The following is a 21,545-nucleotide window of genomic DNA, read 5'->3' as shown; positions in this document are numbered from 1 at the left end:
TACTCTCTGTTCCCTTTATGGGACCGCAGGGCACAAAATGCCACCTGGATCATGGCACCATTTGGAAAGTCTGCTGGAGTGTAACACAATATCTGGCAGGGGCGTCTACAGCTTTATCTGCAACAGATCAGGTTGGAGCAAAACCTTCTGAGACAGCATCTGGAAGTGGTTTAACTTTCGCCAAGTTTTGCATGAAATACCAATTTTCCACCCCTTTCATTTAGTTTATTGAAATTAGGAGGGGAAACTCCCCCTCCTCCCTTCTCCTGCTCCCCCAACCCCAGGTTGTCCTTTGGGGCTGTTCAGCTTCTCACAGCTCTTCTGGAAAAGCTGAAGACATCACAGAGCTGCAAGTTCAGCCGGGAGCACCTCCCCATGCTGTGCCAGGCAGAGAGGCTGCGCCTGCACGGCGTCATCGGAGGGGCCTGAGGTGAAGGCAGTTGCACTGGGCCAAAGGCAGGGTGCAGGCAGGGGGCAGGCAGGAAGCAGGCAGCAACCAGAGTAGGACAGTGTGGAGGAAGTCCATGGTGGCCAGCACTGAGAGTGTCGGAGCAGGGATGGGTGCAGCACCCCAGAGCAATGAGCTGGGGGAAGGTCTCAGTGTGCTGAGTGAGGACACAACTCATCACATGGGAGCTGGGCAGGAGCCGTGCAGAGCAGCCGGTGGCACCACAAGCTGCCTGTGCCAAGCTGCTCCCAGTGCTGAGGTTTCAGAGAAGGGATGTTTTAACCAAATTTGTCGTTTTAACCAAATCTGTTGTGTCCCAAGCTCCATCTGCAGGGCCTCGCTGCAGAGCAGGGAGACTTGAGCTGCTGAGGAACCATCGCACACAGTGGAAAATCAGCCAAGTTCTGTACTCAGCTTCAAACTACTCCAGCAGCTCCACAGCCTCTCCCTGAAACTTTCCTTTGAACTTTATCACCAGAGACAGCAGTAGAGAAAGGGACAGCTTTAGGAAGGGCAGTGTCGGCCTTGCCATGGGCTCTGCCTGCCTGGAGCTGCCAGACGGGTCGCGGGGTGTCCGGAGGGGCTGGCTAGCACATGAGCCATGTTTGCAGGATCCCAGCAGGTGTTTTTAGGATGGAGCTGGCACCTCGGCTTTTGGGACAGATTTGCATGCGTTTGCCCATGCAAGATGGGGGCTCGCAGAGGGATTGTGTCGCTTCTGGCACAGGGCAGCAGCAGTATGTTGTCCCAGGGGAGAGCTGGCAGGGGACAGGGAACTGGCTCTCCTCCCACTGTGGGGATGAGGGTCACGGGATAGGGACATGCCAGACCCCTGGCCAGTGGGGATGTGCTGGAAAACTAGGAGCTGCACTGCCTCAGAAAGAGAGTTGGGCATTAAGATAACTTCCGTCTTCCAGGCTGGAAGCACATCCCAGATCTTGCCTGGCAGGAGGCGATGCGGGCAGATGCCCAGCTGCCAGCAGCTCCCTCTGGCACAGGTCCATCATGCCGTGGGGGACAGTCCTTGCAATCTCTGTCTTGGACATCTGAGGAGCATGGGGAGTGTGTCTGGAGGCGGCACTGACCCAGGCTGTGTTACACAGCCTGGACATCCCCCTCCAGGAATGGGATGAGGGGTTATGAGGCTGCTCATCCCCTTGCTGGTCCTGGGGTGGAAGTGGACAGCACAGCACGGCTCTGTGAGCCAGACTGAGAGTTTGTCCCACTGAGGCAGGGGGTCTGCACTGGTTGCCCCTCACTGCACAGCTCCAGCTCTGGCTGTGCTGCAGGTCCCACGGGGCTCCAGGGCCGATGGGACCACGTGTCTCTGCAATGCCACCACGGTGCTGTCAAGGCAGAGCATTGCTCCCCGCCACTCTTGCTCCTGCAAAAGGGGGGGTGGAGGAAGAGGGGCCTGGTGTGCACATCCCTAGGGTGCAGTGGAGCAGGAAGTGGGGGCTTTAGCTCCCCCATGGCCCAAGGACCTGCTGCAAGAGGGGTGGAGGAGTCCTCTCCTGCACCATGGTGGGATCTTCTGGGATCCTCCTGTCCTGCACAGGGCCCCAGATCCTAGTCCCCCGCCCTCACGCTTCACTGCCCCCCATGAGGGGCTGGAAGGGCATTTGTTTTGTGCTGGCATCAGTCCATGTGGCTCCTGGCTGCCAGGCGGGGAGTGGAGCAAGGCCAAGCCAAAAGCTGTAGAGTGAGGCATGTGAAACTCAAGGTTTATCTGTCCTCGTCCCTGTCCTTCTCCTCCCACCCGAATCCCCAGAGGACTCTGCCTTCCCCATATGGTGGGAGCAGGGCCAGAGCACAGCAGTGCCTGCAGCAGCCTCTGACTTAGGAGCTGCACCAAAGCCCCTCTGCTGTTGGGGACTCCAGGAGCCTTCCCAAGCCCAGGCACAGCCTCAGCATCCAGCTGTGTCCCCATCCAGACCCAGGCTGGGGCTGGGCCATGGTGCAGGACATCACCTGTGGGGGCAAGACCCAAGGTAACCACCCTGAGCTCTGTGCTGGGCACTGTGACCACGGGTCACAGGACATGGCTGTCACTGCTACTGGTGTCACAGGGATGGCACCCATCCCCACTTGCAAGGTGGGGGCAGCAGAACCTTTAGGGACCCCTGGGAAACCCATGCTGCATTTGGGGGTGGGGGGAGAGGTGGGGAAGGAGAGTTTATAAGAAGAGCCAGATCCTCCATCCAGCTGGATTTCAGCTTCTCCATCTGCCTCCTCCCAGTGTGTCTCAGGGGTCCCAGCCTGCATGCCACAGCTGAGGAAACTGGGGTCACCAGCCTCTCCCCAGGGATCTGGGGATCTCCTGCCCTCACTGGGAACTGTCCATCCCTGCTGCATGCCAGCTTGGAGGTGGGATGTGACAGTCCTTTACACACAAACAGCCCCTCTGGGGTTACTTCCATGCACTTGGTGATGGCTCCATTTCCCAAAGCCGGAGCCAGCAAATGCATCCACAGCAACCAACCCTTCTCCTCCATCCCAGCTCCTCCATCCTGCAAACCCCCATGGTGTCCCCGGGCCCACAGCCTCCTCCCTGCACAGAGTTGCACCTATTTAATTAAAGGTGTGAAATTATCTCATTAAACCCATGCTGGGCTCTTTGTCCAAAGTGCTCCCACAGCTCACAAATGGCTTGATTCCACTCTGCTTCATCCTTTGTTTTTTCATTTTTTCCTTTCTTTTTTGGCTTGGTTTCCAAAGCACTTGAGGTTTCTGCAGTCATGGTATGTGTGGATATGTCTCTCTGTCCAGCTCTATAACTGTCAAAGTCACCAGCCAATTTCAAACAGGGTCAGTGGAGGGATGGAGAGTTCAGGGTTGCTCCATCCCCACGTCCTGTGGGAAGGGAAGGAGGTGCTGCATCCCCAGTCCTGTTTTCACTGGACTCAGCAGGAGCCAGATGGGAAGAGCCTTAAGATACAAATCCCAAAGTCAGGGCTCACCCCCATCAGTCCCAAGAATAATTTGCTCTTTCTTACTGGAAATTTTGCCTTTATACTGCTGAAGTTAATTCACTGCAGAAGTCATTTTGACTGAAACTTCAGTTTTAAAACACTCTTCCCATCAGAATATCCTGAGTTGGAAAGGACCCACAAGGATCATCAGGATCATCCAGTCCAACTCCTGGCCCTGCACAGGACACCCCAAACAATCCCACCTCTGCTCTGTGGGACCAGTGACAGGACCCCAGGGAATGTCCTGCAGTTGTGTCAGGGCAGGGTTAGGTTGGATCTTAGAAACAGATTCTTTCCCCAGAGGGTGGTTGGGCACTGAACAGGCTCCCCAGGGCAGTGGGCACAGCACCACAGAGCTCAAGAAACATTTGGATGATCCTCTGGGGCACAGGGTGTGACTGTTGGGGATGGGCCTGTGCAGGGCCAGGAGTTGGACTGGGTGATCCTTGTGGATCCCTTCCAACTCAGCACATTCTGTGATTGTGGGATTGCAGGGGGGTGAAGACAACCTGAGCACAGCTGCAAAGGTTGTGCCCTGACCGCCACGGTGGGACCAGGCAGTGTCTACCTGGCACAACTGGCTGGCAGCAGCAATGCCGCAGAGTCGAGGAGGTGGTGACCCATCCCAGTCCTTGCTCTTCTGCCACTGCCCTCCCCTGCAGTCTCTTCACCCCCTCCTCGCTCCCTCTCCCTGCTCGGGCCCTCACTCCCCCCTTTCTTGGCCGGGTGTTTGCCGGCACAGGTGCACTTCGGTCCCCCCACCACTGCCCTTTTTTAATTAGCCGATAAAGAAAGCGTCCTTTTGAAGCAGGCAGGGGATTCCTCGCATCCCTGGCATTGCTGGGCTGCCTGGCTGTAACCCTATTCCAGTTAAAAGCTTTCTGCACCCATCCACGGCCCCACAGCTGCAGTCAGATCCTCGCGGGCTGCCCGCTCGGCCACTCGTGCAATTACCCAACGTGATGATTAACTGAGGGAGCAACGAGGATTTCGCCCTGCCAGCCTCCACTGCCCTCACCCCTGATGGGGGCAGGTGGGTCCCCTCCACCCTGGCCAGCCCAGCATCCACTGCTGCCTCTGGAGAGATGTGCTGATGATGGGTGCTGGGAGGACCTGGGACTCAGGATAATTGTCCCCTTGCCAGCATCCCTGTACCCATCTCAGGGACCAGGTGCCTTAGGCATATGTTTGGATGGGTGTTTTTTGTGCTGTGCATGTTTGGCACAAAGCCCAAAGCTGGGCTGCTGTCTCTGCTCTTCCCAGCCCTCAGGCAAAGAGGTGGGTGACTTGGAGAGAGAAAACCAGGCGATGGGGCTTGGAGTCCTCTTCTGGGCAGGGACACCTCTCCCTGGCCTCAGGCAGCCTGGAGCCCTCAGGAGCACATCCTCCTGCACCCAACACGTCACCTCCCTAATGAACGTTCTCACTGCCACCCCATGAATGGCCTCCTGCAGCCCAATGCCCATCCCCCACAATGCACACTCCCCCAGCCCATGTCTCCCAGTGCGTGTCCCCCCAGTGAGTGTCCCCTCAGTGCATGTCCCCCCTGCCCCCAGCAGGCCCCAGAATGTGCCGAGACCGCCCGTCAGCACCGCCCGGCTCCCAGCCCCGTGTGCTGCCCGTTATATTGCGGAACCAGTAAAAATCACTCCGGCATGTGCCTGTGTGGTCTGCAGCAGCGCCCCAGCTGGAGATAACCCAAGCAGAGGGAGCCCCAGGCTGGGCTTTAAATCTTCCTGCCCTTTGCCAGCCAGCCCCAGGTGCCCGGCCCCCTGTCCCCTGGCCAACATTTTCACTCCATGTTGGAAAAGCGGCTCGGGGACCCCAGCGTCCATCCCGTGGGGTGAGCCCGCGCTCCGCGGCAGTGACGGCATTCAGACCCTGCTGTAAATCAATTGCTGCGCCCTGGCAGCCCTATTTCCACGCTCCCATGTTATTCTTTCACTCAATCATGGGGAGAATGACTCTGTTTTCCTTTGGCAGTTTTGGTTCTTTTTCCTCTTTTCTTTCTTTATTTCTTGCTTCCTTTCTTTCTCAGGGCGAAGGATGGGGTCGGAGCAAATATTCATTTCCACGGTTCCAGCTCATTGAGAACAATAAGGGCAGTAAACAGAGGGCAGCATTGCTCAGGAATGTGAAGCATTCGCCTGCGGTTTAAAATTACTAATTTTTTTACAGGCAAGAATATATATATATTTTTAAAGACCTATAAGGACAGGCCAAATTCTGCTCCCCCACATCGGTTCCCCCCAGCACCCCCAAATCTCCCCCCCTCGCTGGGTTTTTTGCAAATTGGCACTAAGTGTGAGAGGTGATGGAGGGCTGTGTGAGCTGGGGGTCCCGGGGCAGCCTGGTCGTGGAGCAGAAGTGCAGGGGAGAGACACAGATTCACCGTTTGAAGCTGCAGAAGTTCCACCTGGAGTCTGAAGGTTTTGGGAATGGGCACCAAACAAAAGTGCTGCTGCATGTGCAGAAATGAAAATGAAATGTGTCTGGTAGTGGCACTGGGGAGAGGATGCCACCCTAGGCATCACTGGTGGCAGTGTGTGCTGAGGGCAGGGGAAACTATGGCACACATGTGCCCTTCCCAGGGTGCTGCAGGGCAAGGCCACACTGTGCCCACACAGGGGTCACACGCTGCTCTCAGGGCTGTTGTGCCTATCAGGAGAGAGGGCACAGTAGGGACTGGCTGCAGGGAGGGAGTGGGGATGCCCCGAGGTGCCCTCAGGACAGCCGCAGTCAGCTGCTCCTCTGCCTGGCACCCAACACCTTCCCAGTGCAACTGTGACAATTCCAATCTCCAGGAGTGGAGCAGGCACTACAAAAGGCTGTGCCCCACCACTGCCCCCAGCCGAGAGCCACTGCCCATCCACCCCCAGTGCCATCCCATCCCTGACCCCTCACCATGATGCAAGCACTGCTCCTCTTGAAACAGGAGCTGGTCTGGGAAGGGCAAAGGGAAGGGATGTCTACACTTCCGAACCTCAGAGGGACCATTGCACCTGAGAGGCCCCAGCTTTAGACCTGCTCAGCTGCCCAGAGCCACAGCCAGCAACCCAGAGCTGTGGGGCTTGGCCTGGGGGCACTGCACTGGGCGATGTGACAGCACAGGTGCTCCAGCTCAGCTGCACCGGTCCCCACATCTCCATCAATTCCTCCCCTCCACAGGAGGCCAAAGGACCAGGAGAGTCAGCTGAGGACGTTTGGGCTCACAGCTTCACTTCCGAACGGAACAGAGGAGGGAAGCATTGTTTTATTGAGAGCAATTGCTTTCATAGCCCGGCCCCAACAGACACCCTTGCATCCTGTCTCAGGCTGATTAGCTCCAGATCCGCGCACGCTGGCTGTGTGGGGATGGCTGCCTCCCACTCCCTGCCCCCCCCAGCCCCAGGGCTGCCCCCCGCTAACCTTCCACCCCACATCCCCAAAGACATCCAGGCTCTGCTCGCAGGGAGCAGCTGCGGTTCTCCCCATCTGGATCCTCTTTGCAGATCCAGCTCCCAAACGTTTTTCTGCTCACCCGGAGGCTGAATGGAAACATTTGGGCCCTTTCTCTTTACTCGCCTTTTCCTCTTTGTGGCCACAAAACCCTCCCTGTGGCTTCTGCCAGGGCATTGGGGCTCACCCCAAACTTCTCTACCCTGTGGGACATCAGGCAAAGGCTATTGCAGACCCCAAGCTGGACTCTACAATAGGATCATCCCGGACTAAGGGATGGATTTGCAGTCCCCCAGCTGATGCAGTTTGCTTCCACAGGCCTTTTACAACAGCTGAACAACTTGAAGAGTCACAAAGCATGAAGGATTATAGCAAAAAGCCCATAAATCAAGTAAAAAGGCATGGACATAAAGCTGGGAAGACATTTGCCTTTTATTGTCTCTTCAGACAGGCTTAGCATTTAAAGGCTTTTATCTCCTTCCTATGGCTTTTCAGGTGGGCTACAAGCCAATAGGTATCTCGTGTCCTTATTCTGCATTAAATTTCATCGGGAGGAAGGACCCTGGGAAGCAGAGCCTGGAGGATGCAACCAATGCATCCATGCCTGCTGCCTGGAGGACTTACCTCTGCCTGGACTCTCCTGCCTATGGCTATGGCAGCTCTCCTGCCCTGCCCTCAGCCTGTTGTCCAGCCTCAGCTGGTGGGAGGAACTGCCCTATCCAGGACTTAGGTGATGCTTTGGAACAAGCCATAGGGACTGCAACCCATCTGGAATTAGCCTGGATCAGAGAAATGACCACACTAAAAGCCTGGATTCCAGTGCTCAGATGATGGAGAGAAGTTCCAAAACCTCAAGGCCTTGTGCAAACAGCTGGGGAAATCCCATCTTCCTTCCTAACAGACATTCTCCCTGCTCCCACCCACCAGCAGAGCTCCCAGACCTCAGTGAGCCCAAGGCACCCAGCTGACAGGACTAGGGGAGCCCCTGATACCCCCAGGATCCCTGACCACTAGGTATGGTCAGGAGAGGGCAAGCTGCCAGAGTGAAGGAATGGACTTATTGAAGGAGAATCCCCGGGAAAACCCTGCCTTGGCCAAATCACCCCCCAAACCAGCTGAGAGGCAGGAGTGGCGGTGAGCTCACAGCAGAGGGGAGGACGATGATGGAGATGGGGCACAACCTCCCCAGCCTGGCAAGCAGACCCCTCAGCGGGGTGACTGGCCCAGCTGTGGTGACCCACAGTTTCAGGACAGGCTGTTCGTGCCACAGAGCTGGGTTTGCTTAATAACAGGCATTGAATTTAATGTGCTTTTAGCACAGTTCCCTGCTGACACCAGACATTGGCTGTGTGATGAAAGACCTCTGCTCCCCCAGGCCAGCACCCCACGACTTCCTCCCCAGACCTTCTCCTGGAAACATTATTGTCCCCCATAGAATTTCTGGGGGAGTATCAGGGCACAGGGAGAGTGAAGGTGCCTGTTGGACCCCTGTCTCACCCATCCCTGAAAGAGTTCTCCCCAAAACAGGGTCCTGGTCCCCAGAGGATCATGGCATTGTGGATGGAGTCATGAGTGGGATGTGTAGCAGGGAGTTACTGTTCCAGGAGTGAGGCTATGGGTGCTTGGTGGGCTGTGTCCCAGCAAATCCCTGCTCCTGCATCCCCTGGGGCCAGGCTGGGTGGGGGGTGGACAGAGACCTCTGCATCTTCAGGTGGCTGATCCCTGAAGAGCCAAACATACCTGCACCCTACCACCCTCTGCTCCCCCAGCCCTCCATCACCTGGGCTCTCTCCCACCACACCTGATAGCCCTGGGGATGGGCTGTCGGTGGGCCAAAGCTCCTTCTTCAGGACTCACATCTCCCACGGACATGGGGGAAAAAGACATGTGGCCAGCACCTCTGTCCCCTCCCTGCTCAGCCTCCTTTCCCAGTCTGAGTGTTTGGCAGTAACTGGGTACCCTGGTTTTCCTCTGCCACGGATCTGCAACGTCTGCTGAAACTCAGAGGCTGCTGGGGCTGCAAGACACTCACTTAGATGCCCAAGCAGGGTTCTTTTCTTCCCAAAGCTTGTCCTGTGCTTGTGGCAGCAGGTCACTGTGCAGGTAGGGGTGTAGGGATCCAGGCAGTAGGTCAGGATGGGGGATCCCAGCAGAGCTGAGCTCCCAGTGCCCCCAGAGCAAGGACCACAAGGTCAGGTGGAAGAACAAGCCTCACAAACCAAACATCTGGCTGGAGGGACAGCCCTGGGCTGGCGAAGAGATGCTGCATGGAGGACACACAGAGAGGAGCAAAGGGAAAGGACACGGCACACAAAGGGTTAAAGGTGTCCTTCCCACCCAGCATACGCTGTGTGCCAATACTCCCAGCCATGTGTTTGAAATCCTTTCTGCTATCTCCTGAAAATATTTACAGTACATGCAGATAAATTAGCTGTAGCGCTTATTACGTCTCCCTGGAAATATATACAGCAGTTAAAGATGTTTAAAAAAAAATAGCCGAAAGCTGTCTCTTTACTATATCTGGAAGATATTTCACAGTGCGGGGAATTTACAGGGCTGGGTGGTGGGGAAAGCGCATTTATTTTCACTCGAGTAGAGAAAGTTAAAGGACCCTTCACTGGAGTTTATTTTCATCTCTAGTTGTGAGACAAGGAGCCAAGGTTGGCTCGGGAGCGAGCCAGCATGCCGAGGCGAGGGCGCAGGGCAGGTTGGGGTAGAGTGGGGATGGAGACCAGGAGCCTGGTGGCACCACGAGCTGCCTGACACACGTGGGGAGGGACCTGCCAGACCTCTGGCTGTGCCTCCAGGACAAACTGGTGATGTGGAGGTTGGGGACACCAGCGCCAGGTACTCGTGGAGGTTCAGAGGATGGGACACCTCTGGTAGTCTGGGCTGCCTGGTCCAGGTGAAGGGCTGTCCTCCTGCCAGGGGGACCTCAGCCACTCTCACACCTCACAGACCTTCTCCCACAAAAGACATGCCTGTCCCCTCGCCCTGAGCACACATTTCTGAGAGCACTGAAAGTGTCCAGAGCCCTTGCACTGCCATCAGAAGAGCAACATCCCCCATGCACACATCTCCTCAGCCAAACCAGCCTCAGAGGTTGCTCCCATTCCCAGTGCCAGCCCAAGTCAAGCAGTAATGTCAGGACAAGGTGATGGGACATTGTCACACCTGACGGCTGCTTTGTGGGTTCTTGTCTGACAGAGGAAAGTGATAACTGGAATATTGTCCATGCATGACTTTCTTAATAGCTTCCAGGTGAAAAACAAAGTGGTCTTCAAACCCACAGCAGAGGGACCAGTTCTCACAGACTCTCCCCATCTTCAGGCTTCAAGGCTGACTCTCCTCAAATGTCCTTTCCAGAAGCTCCCGGATCTCCATGCCAGGGTGAAAGAGCTCTGGTGGAATATCACTTCTCTGTCAGCTCCTGTAGCTGATGCCTTTGTGTCCAGTGAAAGATCATTGACTGAATCCTTCTCCTCCTGTCTTTTCTGGCTTCTCCCTTGACTGAGGTTTCCCATGGTGAAGACACCTGCCAGCTCAGAGTCAAGGACCAAGGTCCTCAAATGCACTGGTCAAGTTGTGGTCACTGACCCAGCATTAGATGACAATGTCTTCTGGGCACTGGCATAGAGATCTGGAATCGAGCTGCTGTCCTTGACGTAAAAGTCTTTGAGAAGCCACTTGCTAATTCCCCTGAGTCACCCGCTCCCTCTGGCTGTTTCTAAATTCATATCTAATGAGTGGTTTGGGTGAAGGAATTCTGCAAAGATGCAAACAATTCCTTTGCCAAAATAAATGGAACCAGAGCCGGGCTTATAAACATATAAATCATTTCTAGTTTTTAGCTTGGAGACAATATACTTGTTTCTTCCTACAGATTTGGGGGAGAGCAGGAGGCAGGAGGAGAAGCAGGGGGAGCCAACTGAAGCTCCCCCTCAAAGGAAGCCCATGCCTTCCTTGGGGCACAACACAAGACAACAGCCACCCTCCAGAAAGCCTCCAGGAGGAAGGAGCTCCAAAAAGTCCTTCAGAAAGTCTCCAGGAGGGAGGAAAGTTGGGCTTTCCAGCAGCTTTTTTGGTTATTGGCTCCTCAAAGAACAATCTGCAGCAAATTAACTCAACCAATTCCTAATTTTCTCTCCAAGCGAGGGATGACATGTCCTGGGAGGAGGAACATCCTTGGGGCTGCAGGACACTGCACAGGGAACAACGTGACTGTGCTGGCTAAATGTGTGTGCTCTGCTTCCCAGGGGATTGCTGTGGGACATGAAGAGAAGGGTGTAAATCACCGGGACACTACCAGGCAGAGCATGGCCTGGCACCGCCTCCACGGGGTGGAACCCACCGGGCCCAGCTCCCTCGTGCCATTCCTCTGAGCCCGTGCCACTGGTGGGGACACAGGTGGCCCTTGGCTTTGGCAGCCATTGGCCCAGGAGCTGGGAGGTGGCAAACCTGTGCCTTGGGATGGGAGCTGCTCCCATGGAAGAGGTTTGCACCAAGCTCGTGCTAACTGCATTTTTTCCCAAATAAAGTGTTCTAGCGTGGTCAAATGTGAGCATATTCCAGGGACACAAGATGAAGCTCAGCCTCTCTTCCCTCTCTACTTGCCAAATTGCTTCAAAGGCAGAATTCTAAAACAAAATAAGGACAAATCATTTATTTTTCCCTTATCCCCATTCGTGGAAAGAGCTGTGGTCTGCATCTGAAATTTTCCCCCAAATTTAAGTGCTGGTTGCAACCCGCCCTGCACAAAATTGCCACCCACCCTGAGATGGCTTGGCAAAGTTGGCAGCAACTGCAGGCAGAGTTCTCCAGCAGGAAGCACTGAGTATCCTTAAAAGTCGGCGACACCTCCAGCTACCCTGAGCACATGGAGCCCGTCTGAGGCACACTCGGAGCACAGTCACTTTATTTATAGGAGGCTGAGGATGTGCCTCGGTCTTCCAGGGGCTCTTTCCCTGTTTTTTTCCCAAGCCTTCGGAAGCCAAGCAGATATCCAAAGCCGTTCCTCACTTTCACAGCAGATAAGCTAATTGTCGGATGTGCCCTTTGAGATAAGCAGAGCCCACATGTTTACGAGGGAACATGTGTTCCTGGGAAAGCCGTCACCCAGCTGCAATGCGGGGGATAACCCAAGGTCAGGCAGGCTCCCTCCCTGGGGAATCAGGGTGTCTCTCAGCCACGGGGGCTCGGGGGCAGTTGCTTTGGGCCTCAGTGGTGTGTTTTTTGGGAGGGGCTCCTCTCCTGCTTCCCTGCTCCGTTGCTGCTGAGCAGGGAAATTTTTCAGTGCAGAGCAGCACCAAGTCCTTGCAGGGAGAGACCTGGCTCTTCATATGCTTTGCAATTCAGCCAAAAGTCTAATATTATTGAAAACCACAAAAAAATCACAGTGAGGTTGGTCCAAGCTGGTGGTAATGGGGAGGATTCCCTGGCAGCACTAGTGGGTGCTGAGTCCCTGCCCGAAGCATGAGTGGAAGCAGGAGGGTATGTCCCCCTAGTCCCTGAATACCCACGTGGCTCCCTCACTACTGTGGCACTGGTGTGGCACTGGTCTGCATTGGGGGAAGCCAAGGCACTGGAGCTGAGGCTCAGTCAAGACAGAGCTGAGCAAGGGGAAACTGTGGGTGACACTGCAGACGGGTCACTGTGGGCTCCTCTCCTCTAGCCAAAAATCTCCACAGGCCCATGCAGAGCCTCCAGAACAAGTTTGGGGGCATATTTCCCAAATTTCACAGAAATATCAAGACCAGGGGACCCCTTAGAGGCTATTTCACATACCCCAGCTTGCCATGACTGCAGCCAGCCTGTCTGGGGGTGGCCAAATCCTTGACTCTCTGCTGACAGAGATGGCAGAGCCTTCCATGGCACAGCAAGGCTCACCCTGATGCCATGCTGAGCAGGGCAGGCTGTACATGGTAATTGCACCAAAATCTCATGCACACAGAGGCCCCGGTGTTCCCTGTCATGAGCTGCCATGCTCCTCCAGGGCCACAGTCACATGCCAGGCATGAAAGGCACCAGGATGGTGTGAGCCAGCACATCCTCAGCCCCAGAGAAGATGCTCAGAGCATGTGTGAGACAGGGCTGTGGGAGCAGACCTGTTTCTCTGTCCTGCAGGGAGTCTCTGGCATTGACCCCCTGCCTGGCCCCTGACCAGGACCTCCCAACCTGACTGTGGGGGAGCCAGTGTGGATGGTCCAGCCTCAGCATGGCCCCCAGCACTGAAGATGTGCTGATGTTCTGTCCCATCTGGCTCCCAGCACTGGGGATGTTCTGATGTTCTGTCCCATCTTGCTTCCAGCGCTGGGGATAGTCCATCCAGTCCAGCTCCCAGCACTGGGGATGCTCAGCCCAGTATGGCCCGAGCACTGGAGCTGCTCCATCCAGACCAGCTCCCAGCACTGGGAGTGCTCCATCTGGTCCAGTTCACAGCACTGGGGATGCTCTGGTCAGGCCAGCTCCCAGTGCTAGGGATGCTCCCTCCAGCTCAGAACTGAGCAGTAGGGATGCTCCCTCCAGCCCAGATCCCAGCACCAGGGATGCTCAGCCAGTATGGCTCCATCCAGCGCTGCTCCCCAAGCCACCACCCACAGCCACACCTGCAGGATCTGCCCAGCAAAGGCCCCCACACCCCATCCCCATCCCAGCTGGTCCCCAAGGCCGTGGCCAGGCCGTGCTCCCTCACCCCCACAGCAGGCGAGCCACCCTCTCTCTGCTGTCCCTTCCCTCCCTCCCCCCAAGCAGCCATCACTCACCAGGCTTTGATTACGGCCACAAAGGAGCCTTGGAGGAGCCACGGGAAGCTGGAGGAAGGCAGGCAGATGATGAAAGAGCTGTCAAATGGGATTAAACAGTAACCGTCTCCTCCACGGCTGGGCAGCGGGAAGGGGGACAGATTGTACCGGATTGTAATGCAGGAGCCCTCCCACTGCCAGAGCCTGCCTGTCCCCGCGGGCTGCACCTCCCGTGCCCACCAGCAGCCGGGACAGCCGGGCAGCGTCCCTGCAAAGCACCCTGGGGAGCACACACAGCATCACCCCAAGCCCTGGGTGAGACCCCCTCCGTGTCCTCCTGTGGGCCAGGAAACCCACACTTGGAGTTCCCAGGCACTGAGAGCCCCCTGGCGTTTTGGATGGAGGCTCTGCCACCCCCAGCCTGCAGCTGGTGATGACCCCTTGCCCCCACTGGCACCTGTTGTTGCCAGCATGGCCCTGGCCTCCCATGCCAGCCAGTCCCCAAGGGGAGATGGTCTGGCAGGTGACACCTCCCTTGTGTCCTTCTTGCCAGCCCTTGGGTAGAAACTCCCTTTTTCCTTGCCTGGCCTCCACGCCGAGGATCCCAGAGGTGGGGAATGGGTAGGCAGATGCTTTTTTCAAGAACAGGGACACACCAGAGCTGTCTAGGGACTTTCTGCAGCTCCTCGGGGTCGAAGGTGCTGCTGATCCCACCACGCAGAGCCCTGTGGGCAGGATGGGCATCGGGGATTCTGCCACACATCCACACATCCACACCTGCCAACCACGAGCAGCATGGTGAGCAGGTCACAGGTCACCACCAACCCTGGAGCTATCCTGTGCATGGCACAGGTCTCTCCTGGCTTTTCCAGGAGTGCATGGAATCAGCACTTGGTTGATGAAACACTGGGGTGCTGCCAGGTCCCCTGGGACACTGAGCCACACTGCTGCCAGTGTCCTGGTGCTCCCACCCCTCTATTCCCTGCTGCTGCTCCGGCTCTACCGTCCCCTGAGACCAAGTGGCATGTGTGGGCCTCGGGGTGCTGGGAGCTTGGTGGGGTCCAAGATCCCAAACAGCCACCTATCCAGGATCTACAGACCAGCATTTCTGGGGCTGTCCCAGCAGGGGAACAGGTCAGGGGTCCAGCAAACCACACTCCTCACCAAAACCGGGCTGCCCTGGCCTGAACAGGCATGTCCTTATTCCTTCTGCATCTTCCAGTTTTTGGGTGCTCCATCCCCAGGGCTGCTTTTCAACCCCAGTGGGGTGACCTGGGTGACCTCCAGGGCAGACCTTTCCCTCTTCTGCATGGAGCCCATGCTGGGTGTGCCAGGATGGGGACTGCAAGGGTGTCTCCCCACAGGCAGGGAACAGGAAGGAGAACCCAATCCTTGGCTTTCCAAGCACCCAGGCAGCAAGATCCTTGGGATCCCACATCACCCCACTGCTTCCCCATCCCAGGTTCACGTGGGAGCCCCAGCCGGGCGCTCGCAGGCAGACCCCCCCCCGGCCCCCCGAGCACCAAGTCCTCACCACCCACTCTGCCAGTGGCAGCTCCAGTTTCTCACAGCACCCTCTTTTCTGAGCCATTCGTCACGGTCCCTGGCACAAAAGCCAGGGAGAGAAAGAAACAAGGAGTAGGAAAAGGAAGGAAGATAAAAAAAAAAAAAAAAAAAAAAATTAGAGAAAGGGAGCAAGAAGGAAAATAAGAGAGAGGACAAGGCATGAAAGAGCCAGGTCTGTCACCGAGAGGGGAGGAGGGGAAATTATGAAATAAATGAAGCACCTCGGCAGTTCGGGGGGCACTGGAAGACAGCCCGACCGCGGCTGAATTTTAAATGCCTGCTGCACAATCGGTCCCATTTTGCGAAGAGAGGAAGCTGCGTCCAAAGACCTTCATGTTTATTCATGAGGAGCCTCGCTGGCCCCTCCCACCCTATTGTCTGGGGGTATTTATTTGGGGGCATCTGTCTGGCCCGATGAATGGCAGAGGGGTAATAAATGGCAGAGGGGCCGGGGAGGGGAACTGGCGCAGCCGAGCTGGGCGGTGGGCTGCCCTGTCTCCCAACCCCCTTCCCACTTCTCCTCTCGGCCCCATGCCACCTGCGGGGTGTTCCTGCCCCCCACGCTGTCCCCAGGTCCCAGGGACAGCAGGCAGAGCTGCCCACAGACCCATGGCTGTCCAGGGGTGGCAGGTCTGGAAGGGCAAAGTTGGGTGGTGCTGGAGCCATGGGCTGCTGGAGGCCAGGGGAGTGAAGGGTGGGCATGCCCGGGGTGGCCAGCAAAGGCAGAAGGGCATATCATGTCACTGAGAGTGGCTGCGAGAGATGGGGCTCACCTGGCTGGGGGCAGCGAGTGGCAGTGCCATGGGCAGCAGGGAAGGGCAGGCAGCCCCCAGGGGTAGGCATTGATGGTTCCGGGAAAGGAGGTTCTGATTCACCCACACAGAATGGCAGGGGGATCATCCTGGACAGTGGGAAGACCTGCATCCCATGTCTGCAGGGCCAGGCCATCCTCTCCCACCTCTCCTGCTGGTAAGGAGCAGTTTCCTCCAATGGAAAATCCTCATCTTCCCATGGTTGGACTTGGTCCTCATGGGGAGCAAGGAGGAGTTCAGCATTCAAGCTGGCTTTGGTCATGTCAAGGGGCTCAGGCACTTCACAGCCCAGAAGCAAGACACTGGGATGTGCTGGGGATGTGGGGATCTGTGGGGCACAGCAGATGCTGACCACCCTGGCTCAGTGGGAAGCACAACAGACCAGAGGAACCCAGTAGCTCTCCTGCCAGTGGGGCTGGTGAAGTGTGAGGACAGGGTGGCTGAGCTAGTGCAGGCAGCTTAGCTTTATCCATCCCAGCCTTTCTTTCACCTTGTGCTCGAGGGAGCTGTGTCCAGCCTGACCCTCACCCAGGGAATGCCTGTGGGATGCAGGAGTGAAGCTCGTTTGCAGACAAAGTCATTACAAGATCATCCAGCTGGAAACTGGAGCTCATCAAATTCAACCCTGGAATAGAAGCTACAGCCTGGCAGCTGCCAAGAAGAGGGGCAAGGAAAGGAGGTGGCTCTTGATGGCACAAGAGACTGCACGCTGTCACCCAGCTGCTGGCAGAGGTGACACGATGCCAGGAGCAGAGCGAGGCTGCGGGGTCACCTCCACCTCATCAGGGAGAGCCCACATGGATCCTCCTGCCCAGGCTGGCTGGGAGGAGGCTGGGCAGGGAGAGCAGCCGGGAAGAGTGAGCCTGGCTGGCAGCTCAGGGAGCAGATGGTGCCATCGGTGGGGGAGCACAGACCCCTCCCCACACGGGCTGGGAGCCAGGGCGATGGTGCAACTCCCCGACAGAACCCATGGACGCTGCTGGGACAGGGAGGCAGCTGGAGAATGGGCTCCCCACACCCTACCATCCCCCTGGAAACACAGGTATCCTCACGCCAGCATGGAGCTAGCCCTGTGGTGGCCACACACACCCCCCAAGCACTGCTGGCAGAAGGAAGGGGCCAGAGCTGTGCCTGCCTCCATCCCGGTCTCTGGCAGAAGCTGGCTCAGCAGTTTGCTTGCAAGCTCTGTCCAGGGAAGTATTTTTGGAAGGGCATTAAGTCATTGGCATAGGAGTCACCTCGTAGCCATGTAAGCCCAGGTACAGCTGCCAGCTGCACTTCCCTGATCTCTCTCATCCCAAAATCTTGGCAGAAAATCCCTCTGCAGTTGCAGCTGGTAGTCGCCAGATCCCTTTGGATCCTGTCTTGTCTCCTACCCACATCTTGACCCCTGTGCTAGCTCGTATTCCACCTGAGACAAAGTGTCCAGCAAGTTTTGGGACCGTACAGGCTCCACACAGGTCCCTCTGGCATAAAGTCCCACTGTGAGAGCCACAACAGGGAGCAGATCTGCATGAGGCCAGGTGAGGGATGTCCCCTGGCCACAAGGCTCTTGGGACAGCACCAGAGACAGATCAGCCCAGTGATGGTGCCGAGGATCCTACTTTCACTAAGGTTATTAAACACTTGTAACCTCCATCTCCAGGACTCTGCTACTAGACCTTCACCTCCTGTCTGGGGGGACACCACATGGCCTGGGAGGAAGGGCAGGAGGAGGTGGTGGGGAAAGAAATGGATTGGAATACCAGCCTGTGGTTCAGCCCAGCAAAGTCAAACACCTCTCGAGCCAAAGGGGAATGGGGAAGTGATGTGATGAGCTAGCAGCCTCCAAAATCCCATCTCCTCTTGGCTTAGGTGCCACAGGAGAGGGCAGATGGGGAAAATTACCACGGGTGAGAGGAGATGGTGACCAGATAAGCTCCTCACCCTCTTGTAAGCCAGCCAGCCCGTATCCCTGCGCCTCTGGCAGAGTGTTTTCCACGCCCTCTGTGTTTTGGAGACCTCACTTCCCGCTAATGAGATGCTTCCTAGGTTGTAATTCGGACAAGTTGGCTTTGGTTTGGAGAAAACCAGAAGGAAAATCCTCCCAGTCTTCTGGCTTCTGTAATTGGATGCAAATTGCTCAGTAAATATCTGCAGCCAAACACCCCTTGGATCAAGGAGGGAATGCCGAGCTCCAGAGGGGATGGATGGATGGATGGCACCTACCATGGGGTGAGCTTTCTGGCACGCAGGCTTGGCTCTTCATGACAAAGGGGCAGAGCTAGGGGGCACATCCCCAGCCAGCATCAGCTTTGCTTTACAGAGATGTCAACAGGTCAGACAGCACATGTGTGGGAGGCTGTGATCCTCCTGCTGCCCGTGGCTGCCAGCCTTCCCTGCCTGCCAGGCCTGTGTCCTGGAGGGCCTGTGGGGAGGGGTGAGACAGGACAACGCCCCAGCCAGGAGGGATGCTCCTCAGGATGGAGCTGGCTAGAGGCAGGGAGAGCAGGAGGGAAGAGATGAGGGAACAGAAAGTGTCACATGGGCACTTCTTTGTCTTTTGTGAGCTGTTGGTTCAGCAGTGGGGTCTGTTGAACCCCAGAGCCACTCAAGACAGAGGAGCCATAGCCAGAGTTGGGGCACCTCCCTGCCCAGGGCCATAGCAGCTGCCAGCAGCCCCTCACAGGGCACCTCACTGCTACATCCAAGTCTCAGGGATGCCCTGTTCCTCTTCCATGGCCTTGGGATGCAGGTCAGTGACCAAGTTGGGCTCCATCTGCCATTGGGGAGAGAGAATGGCCCCAGCACTGGTCCCCACTCTCATCCACCACACATGGGGAAAACCACCCTGTTCTGCACTGACCCAGCTAGTCCTTGGCCACCCACCCATCCCTCATCACTCAGCACATGCTGACAATGGAAGAAGCACCTTCGACAGCCCGGCGTGACCCCCGGACACTGTGCAAACTCATGGAGAGCTGTGAACACCTCCCTGTGCAGACACTGACACATGAGATAAGATCCACGGCTACACAAACACGCTCCTGGGGAGATATTTAATCAGGCAAGGGGAATGGCCCCAGATGCCCAAACCTGCTAACAGACAGATGCAAACACTGAGTGAGACACCCAGAGCCCACGACATGTGCATACACACAGCCAGACACATCCGTACACAATACCTCATTTAACATGGGCAGTGTACAGCCCCAGATTAGGGCTGCCTGGGCTGTGGGCACCCGGCCAGCCTGGGATCAAGGTTCAACTTCAGCTTTGAGGAGTCCTGAAGTCTCACAAGCTGTTCTCATGGGATTCTTGACACCCTGGGCCAGCAGCAGGCACAGAGGGGCAGCCCCGGACTGGAGAAAGGGGGCAGAAATGCTGAAGCTCATATGGTCCAAAAGCAGGTTCTGATCCCTGAGCCTGGTACGGGTGTCCCTGGAGAATGCCCCGTTCCTGGGAGTGCTCAAGGTCGGGTTGGACAGAGCTAGGAAAAGGTTTCCAGGATGTTCTTAAAGATCTCTCCCGACAAAATCACTTCCTGATGTTACAATCTAGAGATGGATTTGGCTTCAGCGCGCGTCTCGCTCATGGGAACACGGTGGGAGCAGGACCCGAGGCGGAGGGACGCGCATCCCTCCCGGGCCGGGACCCGGTACCCACGGCTGCGGCGGCAGGTCCCGCGACCCCCGTCCCAGGGCCTTTGCTGCCACCTCTCCGCGCTGCGAGGAAGGACAGCCCGGCCCCGGGGATGCACAGCCCCCAGGCATGCACAGTTCGGCCCCGGCCCGGGGGGATGCACAGCCCTGCCCCGGGGGATGCAAAGCCCTGCAGGGGACCCAAAGCTTCATGCTCCCAAAGGTCCCTCCTTGCCCTCACATCCAGACGCCTCCAAGTCAGACACATCAGCCTTGTGGGCACGTGGAACCTGTGAGGTCCCCCCCTGCTCCTGCTCCCCATGTGCCCCACACCAGCTGCACTCCCACTCCCCCATGTGCCCTCCTGCCCCACACCAGCTGTGCTCCCGCTCCCACATGCTCCTCATGGACCATGCCATCCATGCTCCTTCTTCCACTCCCAGCCCTGCTCTGGCAATATGCCCGAGACCCCCATGCCTGACCCATCTTCCCAGTGCAATGAAATGTCCCACCTCAAACTGGGAGAGCTCCTGTGCTGCCCCGAGCCCAGTGCCACAGGGAAGTTGCTCTTGCTGTGCCAGGCTTCCGATCTCCAAGGGCTGGTGGGTGCACAACAAGGGGCAGGTCCCATAGAAGACAGGGCAGGGGAGGCTGAGAATGAGTGATGTACCACAGAGGTGCAGCTGCCAGAAGCAGCCTCTGTCCACAGTGCAGCTCTCCACACTCCCATGTGGAACACCATGGCTGCCCAGCCAGCAACTCGTGGGATGGGACTGGGGCAGGCCATGAGGTGGTTTTTTGGGGTCTGGAGACCAAGAGGTCTAGCAGAATGATCAAACAGAGGTGCTGGGCATACTCATGGACGGGGTCAGGCCATGCTCCATGACCATGGGTGATTGCCCACCCTTTCCTTTTGGAACAGGCAAGTGATCCTCAGAGATACAGCAGGCACAGAACAGCACTTCCTTCTCCACATCGCTCTGAGCACGACCATCAGCTTTAAGCAATGTCTCTCCTGCCAAATGCCAGACAGACTTCAAACACCATATGGGCATCCTGGACAGAGGGGAGGCCAGAGCGTCACCAAAACCAAACCCCCAGAGCCAGGCCTGGGAAAGAGGAACGTTTCACATCTTCATTGTGTCACCAAGTCCTCGGCAGTACATAGCAACAGGGAAACACAATTATTGAGACAAATGCAGCTGCCTCCCACATGAAGGAAACAGAACTGGTCAAAGCCGGGGAGCTCGGGAGGAGGGAAGGAGAAAATTTTCATAAAATACTCATTTTTAATGACAGCAGGGCTGAACGCACATCACACACACACACACACACACAAAACAAACAAACAAACAAACAAAAGCCCTGACACACACTGATGTCCTCCAGTGACGCCTTGAACTGTTTGGGGGGGTGGGAGAGTCTCCCTGCAATGCCACCACCTCAATAGATGCCCCTCTGCTGCGCTGACAAAAGGGCAGCGTCACACATGCCTGGAGAAGTGGGTCCCAGAGCCCTTTTGCTGTTCTTTCCATTGTTTCACTTTAATGAGTTGCTAGTGAGGGATGACCTTTCCTTCTCCCTCCTCAACAAAGAAACAAATACAATTCTCAAAATCACAGGGGAAAAGAAAACATGTCAGGAAGCACGATGGCCACAGAGCTCCAAAACGTGCTGCTGACAAAGACCAAGAGAATCGCAGTGAGCTGGGGCAGCTGAAGAGCCGTGGAGACCACGAGGCATCGAGGGGCTTCAAGAGAAGGGGACAAGCCTGGGGCTGCAGGTGCAAAGCACTCTGGGGGCTTGGGCTTTCACCAAGATCTGCACAAAGCACGTTTCCAAGAGCTCCTCTGGGGTGGGATTCCATCTCCCAGACAGCAAGGGGATTCATGCCCATCCTGAAGAGCTGCCAGGAAGGAGCAAGACCTGCCAGTACCCACACACCAGAG

The 21,545-nt window shown here is 56.6% G+C and overlaps 1 long non-coding RNA gene across 1 annotated transcript; it reads right to left on the bottom strand.

Moving 5' to 3' along the window:
* Nucleotides 1–9,455: 9,455 nt before the first annotated feature.
* On the bottom strand, nucleotides 9,456–14,988 carry LOC135422879 (uncharacterized). Its single transcript, XR_010434635.1, has 2 exons — nucleotides 13,620–14,988; nucleotides 9,456–11,121 (listed from the first exon to the last, which is right to left on the bottom strand). It is a non-coding gene; the product is annotated as an uncharacterized LOC135422879 (long non-coding RNA).
* Nucleotides 14,989–21,545: the final 6,557 nt, after the last annotated feature.

Source organism: Pseudopipra pipra, chromosome 16, assembly GCF_036250125.1.
Source record: "Pseudopipra pipra isolate bDixPip1 chromosome 16, bDixPip1.hap1, whole genome shotgun sequence".
In the NCBI taxonomy this organism is placed as follows: domain Eukaryota; kingdom Metazoa; phylum Chordata; class Aves; order Passeriformes; family Pipridae; genus Pseudopipra; species Pseudopipra pipra.
Note: the sequence above shows the minus strand (reverse complement) of the source record. Positions and strands in the feature narration are given on the sequence as shown.